General features: G+C 41.2%; 1 non-coding gene across 1 annotated transcript; it reads right to left on the bottom strand.

Moving 5' to 3' along the window:
• Positions 1–820: 820 nt before the first annotated feature.
• LOC148163499 (signal recognition particle RNA) lies at positions 821–1,122 on the bottom strand. The gene has a single exon (XR_015769061.1).
• Positions 1,123–16,870: the final 15,748 nt, after the last annotated feature.

The following is a 16,870-nucleotide window of genomic DNA, read 5'->3' as shown; positions in this document are numbered from 1 at the left end:
AGAGCAGTGGCATCACCTTGTCCCTCTCTGCTACCTCCCACCCTTCTCTCATACCGTCTCCCCACCGTTGCCCTTGTAACCTTCCCTTAGACTTTCAGTGCATAAGGTGCTCTTAAAGCACAGTGTATACATACTTCTGTGTGGTTTTGTAATCATCTCTGCTGCCCTGAGCTCCAGGGAATATGACAGAGTAAGTGTTCAATAAATGTGTCATGAATATTTTTGACTGAATGAATTCAGGGACAGCAGGTATCACCTCTTGAGAAGATTCAAGAGACTTCATTGCCCAGCTGCAGTGGGCCTTGAAAGCTGCTAGAGCATTCAGGATGGAGAGAACGTCGCAGACACAGGAAAGAGTGGGTTGCTCAGTATTTATAAGTTTAGGCCCCGTGTTGGAAGATTGATTTTTTAAAAGAAAAATTTGCTGTGTCTGCACTTAGGCTACTCAACATTCAGTTGGGCTGGAGCTTGATGGGAGGCATTATTTTCCATTGATTATTTTTATTCAATACATGACGGAAGACAACATTCCTGAACTGGCTGCAAAATCATAAATATTTAAATCCAAGTTATTTGCCATGCATAGAAAGAATAAGTCATGATAGCTAACTTAGATGTTTGGTGGCTTGATTATTGATTTTTACAGCTCTAATCTGAATTCCATAGCCGCGAACTGGAGTGGCTTAGGGGAGATGGTTGTTTTACTACTGCCGCAGATGGTCATCTCATATATACAGGTTCAAAGAACAAAACGTTTAGGAAAGATCTGAGCTATCATGTATCTTCTAAATATCAGACAAGGAAACAGTCTCAGAGGGTCAAGTGACATAGTCACCTTCTCACGGCTAATTAGGGTCAGAACAAAATTCCAGGTCCCCTGACACCCAGGCCAAGGCTCGTTCCTATTCTTGACCTGCTCCATTTCCGACCTGGGCCGGGTCACCCCTCCTTAGGCAACCTGGTGGTCCCCCACTCCTGGGAGGTCACCATATTGATGCCGAACTTAGTGCGGACACCCAATCAGCATAGCACACTACAGCCCAGAACTCCTGGGCTCAAGCGATCCTCCTGCCTCAGCCTCCCGAGCAGCTGGGACTACAGGCGTGCGCCACTGTGCCTGGCGCTCGTTCCTATTCTTTATAAGAATTGTAACATCCAAATTCAGGGTCTTAGCTGGTATAGGGAGGAAGGGGGCAGCATCCTGCTGTTCTTCGATTTATCTTTATGCAGACAGTTTATCTCAGCGAGGACTAATAATGATGGCAGGAGTTTTTACTGACTATCACCTATGTGCCAGGCTTTGTCACAGATACTTTACCTGCCACATCTCTGGGCCTCACAAGAGAGTGAGGTGAGAATATTTTAGGAATGAGAACCCCGAGAGTCAGAGAAATTAACACCTTGTCCTGGGTCCGTCACACAGCTCCTGTGATCTCTCTGATCTGCTACCCATCATTTCAGCGTAACCTCATGTAACTCAGGCCCCTCAAAATGAAAGTCCACTGTATACTGGTGGGAATTTGGCTGAATATCACCATTTCGGTCTCAAGATCCAACAAGTGGATCTTGTTACCGAATATGAGCTTTCTGCTTATTTACTCTGATGGAGGACTAGAACCTAGAGAATTAAAATGTGACAGTTATAAAGTTCATTCATTCATTCATTGATGAATTTAACAAACATTTATGAAATGCCTACAGTCAAAGATTCTAAGCTAGACTTGGAAGTCACGTAATGAGAGAGTAGTAAAGAAATACATGCTTCACATAAGGTGTGCCATTCATTGGTTCTGGGACTGTGGGCAACCTACAGATGATCTGTATTTCTGTTTTTTTCTGTGCCATGGGGATCATAGGTGTGTCATTTGGTTATTGTGTAAAATAGTGTTTCTCCTCCAGGAGTGATTTTTGCTCCCCTAAGGACATTTGGCAATGTCTGGAGGCATTTTTGGTTGTTTCAAGTAGGGCGCAGTTGCTACCATAATACATGGGATAGCTCCAAATAACAGTTGATTGTCTAGCCAAAAGGTCAATAATGTGGACGTCGAGAAACCCTGCTGTGGAACACCTGCGTTAGTGTATGTATAATAGAGGTGATGTGTTGGCCCCGGCATGACCCACAGGGATCTTCCCACCTAATCCTGGCCAGTGACTTTATGGAAAGGGGGGGTTATCCTGCCAGAAGTTGTCCATCCATTTTCCCTGTGAAAATTTACCCCAGGGGCCAGGGTCACTGAAAATGTGCTGTCCACAGATGATGGAGAGGTGGTAGGGGAGCCAGGAGGTTTGGTCCTTAGTTGGTCTTTAGTTCGTGATGCACAGCCCTGGGTCTCCTTACCCTCAGCCACCTGGTCCTCAGAATGGAAGATTCCTCTTCTTCCACCATTGAATCCAAGGGTCTCATCTCCTCCTATCCAAGTTCACCTTCGACCTCTTCCTGCTCCGTACCTGGACAGTCTACCTGGTCTTTGCGAGAAAACACACACAAAAATAAAAACAAAACAAAATGAAATAAACATTCCTATCCTCAAAATAAAAGCACAACATTTTGTGAGCATACATAGGAATCTTCTTTTGTCATTTAGGTCAGCTATCATGATGGTTGGTTGGTTGGTTGGTTGGACCGAGGCCACAGGCTTTTGGTCACTGCATCTGCCCATGTGACTTGAGTGCCCTGTGGCAAATGTCTATGGAGTATCTACTGTGTGCTGGGCTTCATCTCCCCTTCTTAGAAGTCCTGAGATAGAGTTACTGTTACTACCTTCATGTTACCCATGAGGCCACTGGAGTTGGAAGAGGGGTTAAGTGGCTGGACCACGATATACCACTGGCAGGGAGTAGAGCTGGGGCTTCATCTGGGGCAGTCTGACGGAAAGATGATACTTTTCACTGCTGGTTTATACCAAACTCCTTAATTTGGGGCCCCCTGTTAGTAAAAAAAATTTCAAAAAAAGTGAAGGGGCATGCCAGCCTTTATATAAAACACGATTTAAGTCAGTATTTGAGGCAAAGGAAAAATTGCATAACTATGTAATAGATTGCTTAAGATTCCTCTATATTGGGGCCCCTGGGTGGCTCAGTTGTCAAGCGTCTGCCTTCGGCTCAGGTCATGATCCCAGGGTCCTGGGGTCGAGCCCCGCATTGGGCTCCCTGCTCTGCAGGAAGCCTGCTTCTCTCTCTCACACTCCCCCTGCTTATGTTCCCTCTCTGGCTGTGTCTCTCTGTGTCAAATAAATAAATAAATAAAATCTTAAAAAATAAAAAGATTCCTCTATATTATTAAGTATTATCAGTAATAATATAGTATGCTACTATATTATTAAGTAGTATCCTATTTAGAAAATAGGAATTTTCTAAAATAAATTTTGTGCTTTCGACAGAATCCAAAGGTATAATCATTTCTTTGATGCTATTTATAAAAGTAATTAATTCCTTACATAGAGTCTTTTGAATTCTATTTTTTTAATATAAGATTTTCTTTCCCACTAATGAGTAATAACTTATAGTCATAATCATTGTGTTACTTAAAATATATAGTTTCTGTTCATTATTAGTTTTCAAATGGAGTATCATTTCCGGTGGGGGGAGGTCTCTGAAACGATCTGCAAAGTGCAGGTAGAAGAGTTTGTACTTAGAACTAAGAACTCATTAGTTTTATAAAATCCTGCCAGTGTTATGGTATAATTTTGGTAGTTTCTCCCCACGTGGAACAAGGTGTAGTTCCGGGGGTGTCTGCTGCATTCCGCTGTGCAGGTTGTATTGTTCACCTGGGTGTTTCCATGACCAAGGTGTGCTGATGCTGACTGGAACCTCTTGTGAGAGCTGATTATGAACATCACTTCCCAGCTCCGTGTTTGGTCCTGTGACATCAGGAGCTTCAACCTGGCTGCACGGGGCATAGTTACACCGCAGAAATTGGCAAGCTGTACCGATCACCAGCCACCAAGCTGGTGGTTAAACATTTACTGGCATGCCCCGGGCACAGTGAGGAGAGGATTTGGGGGGCTGAAAAGTAGCCTTTGCCCTGCTCCCTGAGGTGCAGATGAATGGGAATGGTCTCCTTTTTCTCATTCAGACAAAGCTGCCATATGCTCACAGCTGGACACTCACAAGGCTGGATCTCCCGAAGGGGTATCTTCTAGTTTATGCGAAGGCAGCAAATGGGCTGGTAGCAACAGTGAGTTTAGGACAGTGGTTCCCAAACCTGGCTGATGATCATAACCATCTTACGGTTCTTTCAAAAATATATTTTAGGGCTTTTCAGGGATTTTGATTTGGTTTATGTAGCATCCAAGAATGGTTGCTTACCCACTTTCCTTACCAACTGGCTAACCCCAGTTTTGATAGGGTGTTCCCTGAATCAGGGGAGAGTATTTGTATCCCTGCCCCCAGGGGTTAATCATGAGTGCTCTAAACCAATCAGGATGACCCCATCCTCCCCCTTTTAAAGTGTAGGCATGTGAGCCCATTGTGGTTCTTTACTGGAGGCTAATTATGTTAAATACACAAGGCTAACTGCGTGACCAGCTCTCTGCTTTGATGCTTCTGAACAAGATCCTAAATTTGAGAAAGAGACATACAAAAAGATGGTCCGTCTGCCTCTGCCCATTTGCTGAACATTGTGTAACAGAAGCTATTTTAATGCCCAGAAGTGTTGCAACCATGTTTGAACAAGTAGGGGAGCCAGGCTGAAGGCGAATCCGATGCACTCAGAATGGGACTGTGTCCTAACTGACCAACATCTAAACTTCCTATTAATTGTTTTAAAGAGTTTGAGTCAGTATTTTCAGTTGTTTGCTCTGGAAAGAGATTTAACCAATATGTTTTGGATGAGGACTGGAAATCTGTATTTCAAAAACTTTGCAAATTTTGGGGGTGCCTGGGTGGCTCAGTTGGTTGGGCATCGACTCTTGATTTCAGCTCAGGTCATGATCTCAGGGTTGTGGGTTTGAGCCCCGCATCAGGCTCTGTCCCGGGTGTGGAGCCTGCTTAAGATTCATCCCTCTCCCTCTGTCCCTCCCTTCCCCTACTCTCTCTCTCAAAACAAAAACAAAAATAAAAAAAAGCCAGACTTTCCAAATTTTTGGAAAACTTGAGAACCACCAGATTAAATACCCCATAAACAAAGTATGTGGAGATGTTTACCCACTTGTTTTTGTGTGACCGCGTAAGCCCTGAGGCAGATGGAACCCGAGGGGATTGTTCCAGGCCTTGAGTATCTGTGTCCATTTGCCCCAGCATCCTGTAAAAATACCAGTTCCTGTGTGTGGCATGGTGTGGAAAAGGTTGGGCAGCACTGAACTGCTGTGTTTAATAGTGTGCTGGGAAGAAAATAGGACTGAATCACCAAATAACTGCGTAATCTTAGAAATGCACTGTGTTTGTTTCTTAGTTCTGCCATCTATAAAATCATATAAAGTTAGCTACGTTAATAATTATGAATGATAATAGTGATGATAAAAAGTAGCAATGTGGATGGGACCTCCCAGCCAGCTCATCCAATGTTTCTTCCTTAGCCCTGCATGGTGGGGATGGGAATGGATTGGTACCAGCTGCGCGTCTCAGTGGAGGAACATCCCTGTCATTTGATAGGGCCCAGAGATGATGATACTGGCAGGAGTTGTTCTTGTTCAGCATGAACAGATAGGTGTTGCTGACTCTTTGGAAGCAGTCGTGCAGCACAGGTGGATCTTAGCAGCTGAGTTAAGTCAAATCTCATTGACCTGGGTCCCCATTTTGGCTTCCTCTATTCTGGGCATCTTTGCAGACTCCTCACAAAGACCTCTGCCTTCCTCAGTTGACTTGGGGCCTTGACTGTTTGCAAAAAAAAAAAAAAAAAAGAAAAGAAAAGAAAAGAAAAGAAAAAAATTCACTATCAGGAATATAAAATGTATCAATGCAAAAAGTATTTATATATTTTCATTTAAAAATAATGAATATCACATAAAAAAGCAAACTTATTTTCCCTGTTCAAAGATATTTACTCTTAATGTTTTCTTATATTTTCATTCAGCATTTGCCATTTTATTTTTTAAAAAAACCCTCAATCCAAAAACCTGCAAACATGATTGAATCTTCTCTTTCTCTCCTTCACCTTCATATGTCAAATCTTTACATTCAGTCCATCAGTAAGTCCTGTGGATGACACCTCTGACTATATCCCAGATCTACCCACTTCTTTCCATTCCTACTGCCATTGTGTCACCCAGCCCCTGTCATTTCTTACTTGGTCTACTTCAGTAGCCTTCTGACTTATCTCTTTGTTTTCACTCTTGTTTTGAAGAATTAATTCTATTTTTCACACATTCATTAGAGTGATCTATGTGTAAATTTAATCCTGTCATTCCGCTCTAAGAAACTTTCCAAAAGCTTCCCACTGCACCTAGAATAAAATATAGATTTCATTCAAACAGCTTAAATGCCTCAATATGGTCAAACTTGCCTATCTCTCCTCCTCTGCCCCTTACTCATTCTTTTCCTGCCATCTCACCCGAGGGCCTTTGCACTTCCTACTTTGTCCGCCTGGAACATTAATCCCCTGGTTTTTGCACATGACTGCTCCTTTCCATGTCTCAACTCTAATGTCACTTCCACAGAAAGACCTTTCCTATTCATCAAATCAAAATAGCCTCACAGCTGCTTATCAAATCACCCTGTTTTATTTCATTCTGGGCACACTTCACATTTTAAAATAGTCTTTTAAAAACATTTTTTTCTTCTCTTTTTTTCTAGAAAGTAAGATGCAAGAGAGTCATGACATGTCTAACTTACTTATTTCTCTGCCCAGTGTTTCAAATGGTTCTTGCCCATGGGTAATCAGTATCCAATAAACATGTATTGAATGAGTGAGTGAAGAAATGAATGAATAACTGAGATCATAGTGAGAATTCCTTTTATATTTTTCTTTTATCATTTTCTATAATGTTAAGCCAGTATTTCTTAAACCTGAGAAAATGCCCACAGACCCTCCCCCCACCCCCAAATGTTGACTTAGACATGAACCAACATGAAGTGTGTTTAAGTTCCTCATGCTTATAGCCTTATATGGGTCCACAATCAAAACAAATTTACAAATTACATACAGACAAACCACAAAACAAATACGATTCAAATGAACAGTATCGACAAGGTGATATAGGTGAAACTAAACCACGACTCAGGGTGAGTAAGGTCTCATTGCTATGACACACGTTCCTTTGAGTTCCTAGGACCAACCTGTCCTTTGCTTTTTCATGATTTTTCTCTCTTTGAACTACTGCAAAACCTTAATTTCTATACCATGCTGTGAGTTATATTCATCTGGAATGGGTGCGATACACTGGAGACACACTTGCCTCTGGTCTTTTTCTATTAATATTTCTCCATTAAGTCATCCTATTGGATGCAAGGTGATCCTTAGCCTAAAGTAAAGGAGGGCAGCAAATCATATCTCAGACTTGTTTTTAAGGCGATGCTCATCCAGATGTCCCAGCATGGATTTACAACAGTGGGGACATGTTGTTCCCTAGAGTTGCAGGGAAGCATCTTCAGGAGAAAAGTAGAGGCAGGGAGGGATGAGACGGAACTTTCTAGGGGTCTGCCAGTAACAGAAAAGTGGCACTTTGGGATGGGGGGCTTTGGGGTCAGGTCAAATGGTGAGCAGATGGGCCCTAAGAGAAGGTCAACCGTGTGGTGATGGGGTGCCTTAGAGGGGCGCAGTGTGATCCCGTCCTCATGATGCAGGCAGCCTCTCCTCAAACACGAGAAAATCACACACTGTTTGGTGAGACTGGATTCCTTGAAGTTGGTGAGGGGCAGACCTCTGCATGGAGGTGGAACGAGAAAGGGAGGGAAAGAGATGCAAGGGAAGAGACTGCTTGTGGGGGGGGTGGTGGTGTCTGGATTCATCCGCACCAGGAAATGAAATTTATTTAATTCTCCAAGTAATATCCTGTTTATGTATAGTATCAAACACACATCTCACTAAGCACAACATCACACACCTCGTATACGTGTCTATTTGCATATTTATATATTCATTTTGCTATACAAGTTGGTGCTTGTTTCGACAACTAATTTAAAAAGCACAACTAATTAAAAATTTAAAGTTACTAACAAATATCTCAAACATCACAAAAATCCAATACCTTAAATTTTCATATTTACAAAAACTTGTGACCATGCTAACATACTGCTGGGGGGCCCCCTCCCCTTGACCTTAGGGTTTAGGGATGCCCTCCCCCTCATTTTAGGATTTTGGAAGAGCTCAGGGCAAGTGAGGAGCCCTGAAATTTAAGCCTCATTAGTTTCACAGTATATTAATTATGTATAGCTGTGTAACAAATTACCCCCACCCCCAAGGAAATCTAGCGCCTTTAAAAATAGATCTATCTCCCATAGTTTCTGAGGGGCTTCTCTTACTAAGTTGCAAAGACTGTTTTGAACCTTGGACCACTAGATTGCAAAATCTGTGTTCTTATCCATAACCTCTACAGCCTCAACACTTCTAGCTCACTCATGCCTCCCTGCTCATCAAGTTCCTACCCACACTCAGCCTGATTCCTGCCTCCTTTGTGGAGCCTTACTCCCTTCTCTGGCATGACTGGGGTTTTCTTTCCTCTAAACTCCTAAACCCCGTTTTTCCCCCATTTAGCAAACTTCTCACAGGATTTTAATTGCTTAGTTGTCTGCAAGGTAGGCCATAAGTTACTTGAATTCAGGGGCCACTTTTTCCCCTAACCCCAAATCCACAGTAGCTGGCAAAACCCTGACTTGAGGTCAGTGCCAGTGAATGTCTGTTGCATGAACAAATGGATTCAGAGAGTCGGGCTCACTTGTAAAGCCATATTTCATCGGATTTCTGGATGGTTAGCATTTAATGATCATAGCAAATCACTGGGGCCACAGGAACTCAGCCCCCCCTTTTTTCTTTTTTTTTTTTTTTGGTGAAATTTGCTTTGTCTAGAGAAAGGCATTGGGACAGGTTAACCCTCAGCAAACCAGTGACCATATGCTGCCTACTTTAAATGCTAGCAACCCCACTCAGCCGACTGATACTGTATTCAGAACCTCTTTATGCCACTAAAACCTGCAAGATAGGAAAGCTCTATCAAGTGCGCTGCACCAGTAGGCAGCCAGAGCCCCAGCATGTGGCTGCCCACCGCTTCATGGGGCACCCCGAAGTTTCCCATTCTGCAGATGGGTCTCGGGTGGCAGGATCAGCACACGCATGTTAGAGGATGCCAACTAACTATTACTCCCCAAGAGCACCCAGCTTTTCCACATGCCAAAGGTACACACTTTATTTTAACAGTTTTCTTTCTCTCTGCAAATTGAAATACTCTATGTGGGAATATGTGAACCTGGGGCATAATAGAAATACAAAAGGGAAATTCCAAACATTCTTCACCAGGTACCCTTCACCATGGGCAGCATGATTTGCTTTCTTCTCCTGTACCCACTTCGCTTCTTACATATGTGCTCTTATACAGTTCTTTTGCTTCCCCAGCGAATTCTAAACCCCTCATAGGAATTCCACCCATAATCTCCTAGTAGATTAACTCAAGTTCTGCTGCCTACACGTTGCCTTCTTCAGTCACACCAGTTTTTGTCCTTTCTAGAATTCCAGTGGTGTTTGCTGTTTGATGCTTAATATAGACCATGCTTCTCAGATTTTCCTGTGCATACACATCACCTGGCAGATTTGTTAGAATGCAGATTCTGACTCAGTAGGTCTGGGCCGGGGCCTGAGAGTCTGCACTTCTAACAACCTTCAGATGAGGCCCTCGCTGCGGATCCGTGGACCATGTTTTGAATGACGAGGGTACAGACAGTTTGGTTTTGAGTCTTTTCCTCCCTAGCTCCCTTCTTCCCTCCCTCTCTCCTTTCTTTCCACTTTCTGTAAATATTTCCTGGGTTTCTTCTATATTTTGTACTTAGCATTTCGTGTTGTCATTTTAGAAGTAAAAGTCACCTCTAAATAACTTTCTTTATATTTGTATTTGCAGGTTTTCATTTTATTTATTTACCTATATTTGCACTTCTTTGTATTTTCTTTCCTCCTCAACCAATTGTAACATTCTTGAAGGCAGATAGTGGTCTACAATACCTAGGTGGTATTTTTTTAGATTTTAGTTCCAGTATAGTTAACATACAGTGTTATGTTAGTTTCAGGTATACAATAGAGTGATTCAGCAATTCTATACTTTACTCAGCGCTCATCACTATAAGTGTGCTCTTAAACAGCTTCGCCTGTTTCACCCATTTCCCCCCGCCCCCCCACCGCACTCCTCTCCCCTCTAGTAAACACCCATATGTTCTCTATATTTAGGAGTCTGTTTTTTGGTTTGTCTCTTTTTTCCCCTTTATTCACTTGTTTCGTTTCTTAAATTCCACATAAGAGTGAAATCATATGGTATTTGTCTTTCTGACTTATCTTACTTGGCACTGTATCCTCTGGATCCATCCATGTTGTTGCAAATGGCAAGATCTTATTTTTATGGCTAAGTAATATTCCATTGTATACATACACACATATATATGTATGTATGTACCACTTCCTTTTTACCCATTCTAGGTGGCATTTTTTGTGTGCTTTTTTTGGTGAAAAGAGCACACATGCTGAGAACAGCAGATCTGAGCTTGTGTCCCTGTTCTACCTCTCATGTACTGCGGCTAAGATTTGGGTAAGTTCCTTCATCTCTGAGCCTCAGTGTGACCACCTCAGAAGTGGGTATTATATTGTTGCAGAAAATCAGAGGCTTTCTTGCAAAGTATCTGGCCCGGGGCTTGCCTCCTCTGATCTTGAGAAATGTTCCTTCCCTCTCCTCCTGCCTGGAACTGATTGGCTCCAGACATCCAGGAGGTTCAAATCCTGGGGAAGTTGAGGAGAGTGTCCGGGAAATCGTGCAGAGGGGAGGTTTAATTTCCTTTTGCCCTGGTTCTCATTTTGAAAGATTTCATCAGATGCTGGAAAATGCTTATATTTCTGTTGTTTTAAATTTTATTTAAGACAATGCTTTGAAATTCCCATTCTAAAGTATGATAGTTGAAATAATAGCTAAGCCTTAAAAAATTATGTATTTTGTATATTGTAAAAAAAAAAAAGAAGCTAGTATATTTTTTATTACCAGTGAATTTACCACTCAAGTCTGCTGCAACTTCAACTCCTTTTTTTTTTTTTTTTTAGTGTACAAGTCTTTTTTATTTTTGGTATAAATATTCCTAAATATTTATTTATTTTTTTGGATGCTATTGTAAATCGGATGGCTTTCTTAATTTCCTTTTCTCATAATTCATTGTTAGTGTCTAGAAAAATTCTAATATTACTTGAGTTTGCTTTTCATTTGAAAAGAATGAGGTAATCATTGGAAAAAAATCAAAGCCTTGAATAGCTGTGGTGAGACATGGGATAGGACCCAGGCCTGCTATAGGGAAGCACAACGGTGTCTTAGTCCTGTGTGTCTAACAACTCGCTGTGAGAGCTTCCTAAAAATCACCTTTAATGTATCTAGGCTCTGTTTCCTCCGTACAAAATGAGTGGGTCAAACGAAATGATCTGTAAGACCCCTTTTTACTCTTAAAATAAAAAAAAAGCCAACTATGATTCTTATTAGTTTAGTTAAAAGTATTGGGGAAATGAAAACCTCAGTCAAGTAAAACAATTTCTTTATAAGTTTTAGAAATGAATAGTGTAAATGAGATTATAGGGAGAAATGTTTAAAATGCTTGAGAGAACACTCTCAGGTAATTTGAAGCCCTTGAAGAACATGGATTAAGATACAAAAAATTGATTGGTTAATTGCAAACCATCCTTAACTATTCATTAAAGGCATGCTAGAGAGCACACTTTGCTTAAATAGAGTCCCTGTAGATTCTTGACAGGAAGAAAAGAGATACTTCATTTAAAAAAAAAAAACTATTTACATTTATATTTGTTTTGCAATTCAGCTTGTGAAAGAACAATATCATGTGTGGTTCCAGGCAGAGGCACTGCTGCCTCATTCTGGGGTCACACCCTGGCTCTGTCACTTATAGCCTGTGTGACCTTGGGTAAGTCATTCAGCCCCTCCATAGAACAAACTTTATAATTGTAGTAGGTTAGTGATGAGGATTAATGAAGTATATTTTGAGTGTTGCCTAGCATATAGTAGATGTTCAATAATTATTATGTTCTTATGATAGCTTCATTTTAGTGATTTACTTTAAATATGATCTACAATCTTACCTTAAATTACAGTCCTACATTGATAACTGAGGTCTTTAAATATCCATTTCCTATTCAAATTGCTCACATTGTTGCAGTTTTCATTGGGAGGTCATGCCATATGATGGGAAGAAAGTAGACAGTCACTTGTCAAGTCAACTTTCTTATGGATCTTGCTATCTTTATCCATGAATAAGATGGTGGTTGGGTTAGATGATCAGATTAGATCTGTTCAATTTGGGGTACATGGCCTTTGGAGGGCTGATATGTAGGCAAAAGTTGTATGCAAAATATTGTGTCTAGGGCCACTTTTCTGGGGCAAAGCTCTGTACCATTCAGTATGCTCTCAGATGGGTTCATGAGGAGTTAAGAGATTCCTGTCTCAAGCATCTTCAGATTCCCTGTTGGCTCCATAGTTCCATGATTACAGGACATTGGAATTTTGTTAAAATCGCTCAGGGGAACAGAATTTCAGGGGAAATTGATAACTGAAGCCATTTCCTAGTGAATAGGAAACTGCATTTTGTTTGATAGTTCCTTCTGGCAGTAGTAAGAACAAGGAAAAACAGAGTACAAATGTTCAACTGACACATGACCCAGCTTGTCCCTCTATTTCAATGAGACAAATGCTACCTACTCAGTTCTTTAGGAACATTTGAATTACCCCGAGGGCTCTTATTCAAGATTTAGATCTGCTTATTCTATATATAATGATTATATTAATACTTTTGGGTGTCATTTTTTATTTTTCTAAGCTAATAAGACAAAAGGGTGCATATTTTTTGCTAGAGTCCCACCACTAATCACTCTATATTAGTCTGGTAAAGTTCTCTTGACTGGCTGTGTTACGACTGAACACTTTCTCTGGAAGGATCTGGGAAGATAGATCTGGTAAAATCAAGTCTGGATTCTGGGCCAGGGAAAAGAGCAGGGAATTTGAAACTCACAAATTTGAAGCTGGAAAAGAGGAAAAGACTACCTTTAAAGGAAGTGGGAGAGTAAGAAGCTCAGAAGTAGAGATGACATCAAATAAGAAGAGATGACATCACATCCAGAGGAGGTAGGGTTGATATTAGGATCAAGAAGTGAAGAGATGGAAGTCAGATGATAATACCGATCAGGATTAAATGACATACTCTGCAAAACAGAGAATGAGAGTTACCTTTCATGCTGTGAAAATTATCAGGCCCCTCTAATGCTACATGCTTTTTTCCTAGCAACCAAACTGCCACCTCTATATGGCAGCTCCAGTGGCTTGAAATCATGTCCAAATTCCAGAGCTTGGAGAAGCTGCTCACGCAACTGACCTGACCTGGCCACCGGTGTCCATAGGACACTGCTGTAGAGGTAGGGTGCCCATCCCAATGGGGGGAGGCAACTCTGTTGAGGCCCCATCCTTTAAGAGTTGTTGCTTTTCTTTGCCACTGCCTCTGGATAACAAGAGAACAAGTGCACTGTTATATCCAATCCTCTATGCCTTTCTTCTTAAAAATTTCTGAAGAGTTCTTTGAATTGGTATTTTAAAAATTGATATTTTAAAAACAAGAAATAAGTAGAGAACTTACTTGACATAATGGTACATATTATCTATAATTAAATTATTTTATACTTTAATTATTATAATTTCATTATTGTATTAAATTATCTTATGTGTACATATTTAAAGAATATTACAAATAATATGTAGTTTCCACTAGAGTATGGTGATGCTTTTAACTATTCAATGCTTTTAGTGCTGAACTAGCTGGAAAGACATGGTTCTACTGGGATCTACTTCGTTACCTGGTTTTAAATCTTTGAAATCCTCTCAATTACTTCTGTGTCTTATGCCTTTTCATGATCCATACCAAACCATTTTGGACTAGCAAGTAGTTCCGTATTTTTCTCCATCTTTCTACCTGTCTCAACTTCTAAGTCTCTCTCTAAAATATATATATTTTATTGGCTGGCATGTTTCCTAACCTTTTGCTATTGACATTGCTATTTTCTGTTGCACAAAAGAGAAAACTAAAAATTGTAGAAATCTTGGAGGACACATTGGTCTCTGTGCAAATACGCTGGCTATAAAACTCATTCTTCTGGTCTGCTGGAATTGAAAGGGTTCTATAAGCCGAGTAGGATTTGCAAAGAGAGAAAATAACTCTTGCGTGGGATCAACCTAGAAAAATCTTTCATTCATTCATTCATTCATAGACATGCACTGAGCACCTAATATGTCCCAGTCATTCGGACAGAACCTGTGGAAACAGAATTGAGTATGAAATCTTCCCTACTCTCATGGAGCACAAGGTCCAGTGGGAAAAAATGATGTAACAGTTGACAATTAGAGTGCAGGTGAGAAGCGTTATGATGGAGGCACAAGAGGCTATGGGAGCTCTGATATTATAATTTATAATAAGAAATATATATATATATATTGGTCTTCATCTCCATTTCTGACACAGGGCCCCTAAAAATCATTGGAATTTCCTAAGTGATGGGAGTAATAAAGGTGTCTTTTGAGCTCATGTTAATAAGGGGACTTTTGGAAAGCCCTTAGGTAACCTAAGGATGGGGCTTTGTTGCCAGGGAAACCAAGCACGTGATTGAAGAGTTGGAACTTTTAGTTTCCCCCCTGACCTTTGAGGAGGGGAGAGGAGCTGGCGTTTGAGTTTACATCACCAAAAGCCAAAGATTTAATCAGTCATGCCTGTGTAATGAAGCCTCCATAAAATCCCAAAAGGGCAGGGTTCAGAGAGCTTCCAGATTGGTGGACACATGGGAATTCAGGGAGAACGGTATGCCCATAGAGCATAGAAACTCTGTGCTCCTTCCCACATACTGTGCCTCTGCATCTCTTCCACCTGGGGGTTCTTGAGCTATATCCTTTTCTAATGGACTGGTAAGCCTAAGTAGATGTTTTTATAAGTTCTGGGAGCCACTCTAGCAAATTAATCAAACCCTGGGGGTGGGGAGTGGGAACCTCGGATGTATAGGCAATTGGTCAGAAGCAGAGGTAACAACTTGGCTTGGCGGTTAGCATCTGAAGTGACAGGGAGGCAGGGGGATGCAGTCTTATAGGACTGAGCCCTTAACCTGTGTGATCTGACCCTCCAGTTAGATAGTAGATGGTGTCAGCATTGAGTTAATTGCTTGGTGGTATGGAAAATAGACACACACACACACACACACACACACACACACAGGAGGAACCCAGAGGAATGGCACAGGCCCCAGCCTAGGCTGTTCAGGAAAAACTCTGTATAGAGGGGTTGAATTTGACCTTAGTCTTGAAGAGTGAGTAGGAACTGTCCAGGTAAAAAGAGAATAGGGTAGGAAAGATTGCAGCAGAAAATGTATATGTGCAAAGACCTAAAGCTAGAGGAACATTTCAAGTTCATAGACATATAAGAATGTGCTTCTGTACCATGGGGACAGGGAGTTCTTAACTTTGTGGCTCCTTCCTGAGGGTCACCGTCAAGCATCCTCACTGGCTGGTCTTGCTGCTTTGGGCTTATTTCTCTCCATTGGCTGCTTTGTAGACTTTTGGCACTCAATCCATCTTATGCCTCTCATGTAGGGCTTGCCTTGACGTTGTAGAGACTGTCACAAATTAATCAGATGATTAAACAGCATTTACCACCCACTGTATATGAAGATTTTGGTTTTAGTTCTGTATATATAATTTCTGTTGTGACAAACATGCTGGGAAGAGTGAAAAGTACACAAAACTGGAGCCAGACAACCTGAGAACAAATCCCCACTCTTTCATAACCTAGGTGTGTGTGATTCTGGACAAACCACTTAAAACGCTTTGAGTCTGTTTCCTGCAAAATTATGATGAATAATATTAACTACATTATAGGATTATTGAGAAAAATAAGTGGGATGATGAATACAGATAGGATTTTGAAAGATTAGGATGTATTAATGGTGAGTGTCATTATTCCATCACACACTCACACAAATTCCCATGTATAGAGAGTAGTTCAGGGTAAATCTGAATTTCTGAGACGAAAACATCTTGAGGAATTTTTGAAGGAAGTGAGAAGACAGCTCGTTGGACATGAAGTAGGAAGTGATTTCAAGAGAGTATCAGGACCCGTGGTGCTGGTGGACTGGGAGAGTGGGTTTTGCCATATGCCCTGTCAAACAGATGGAGCAGAGACCCAATGGGGAGCCTGAGAGGAGGTGCGCGCGGGAAGTGGTGACAGAGCACTGAAGGCTGAGACGTGTGGGCTGCATGGGTGGGCAGTGCAGTGGGTGGAGGGAAGAGTAGGATCAGGAGCTTACAGCTGTGCAGAGCAGGAAATAACCTGGCGAATACTGAACATCACACACTCATCCAGCTGGTGAGGAGATTAGGCTCCTGAGAGGTTAAGTGATTGGCTCCTAGTCACAGCCAGGGCCAGTTGGAGAACTGAAATTCCAACTTGAGAATCCCAACTTTTAGTTTTATTGCTCTTAACCTCCTCCTGAAGGAAAGAAAAGCAAAGGAGTCTCTTCAATCTTAATCATAACAACCTCAGAGAATAAATTTAACACAAGTATATTTATAAATATATTATTTCTTATATTGATTCCTCTTTCTTTCAAGTCTCCAACATTTACATATATCGGGAATCTCCCTATCATCTTCATCAAATTACTTATTCACAAATTCATTTATTCATTAATTCAAATACCCTTTTACTAGGGTTTCCTATA

The sequence above is a fragment of the Eumetopias jubatus genome, unplaced genomic scaffold, assembly GCF_037043125.1.
Source record: "Eumetopias jubatus isolate StellerSeaLion01/CBP00866 unplaced genomic scaffold, mEumJub1_p1.0 scaffold_9, whole genome shotgun sequence".
NCBI lineage: Eukaryota > Metazoa > Chordata > Mammalia > Carnivora > Otariidae > Eumetopias > Eumetopias jubatus.
The sequence above is the reverse complement of the archived record's forward strand: the minus strand, read 5'-3'. Positions and strand labels throughout refer to the sequence as shown.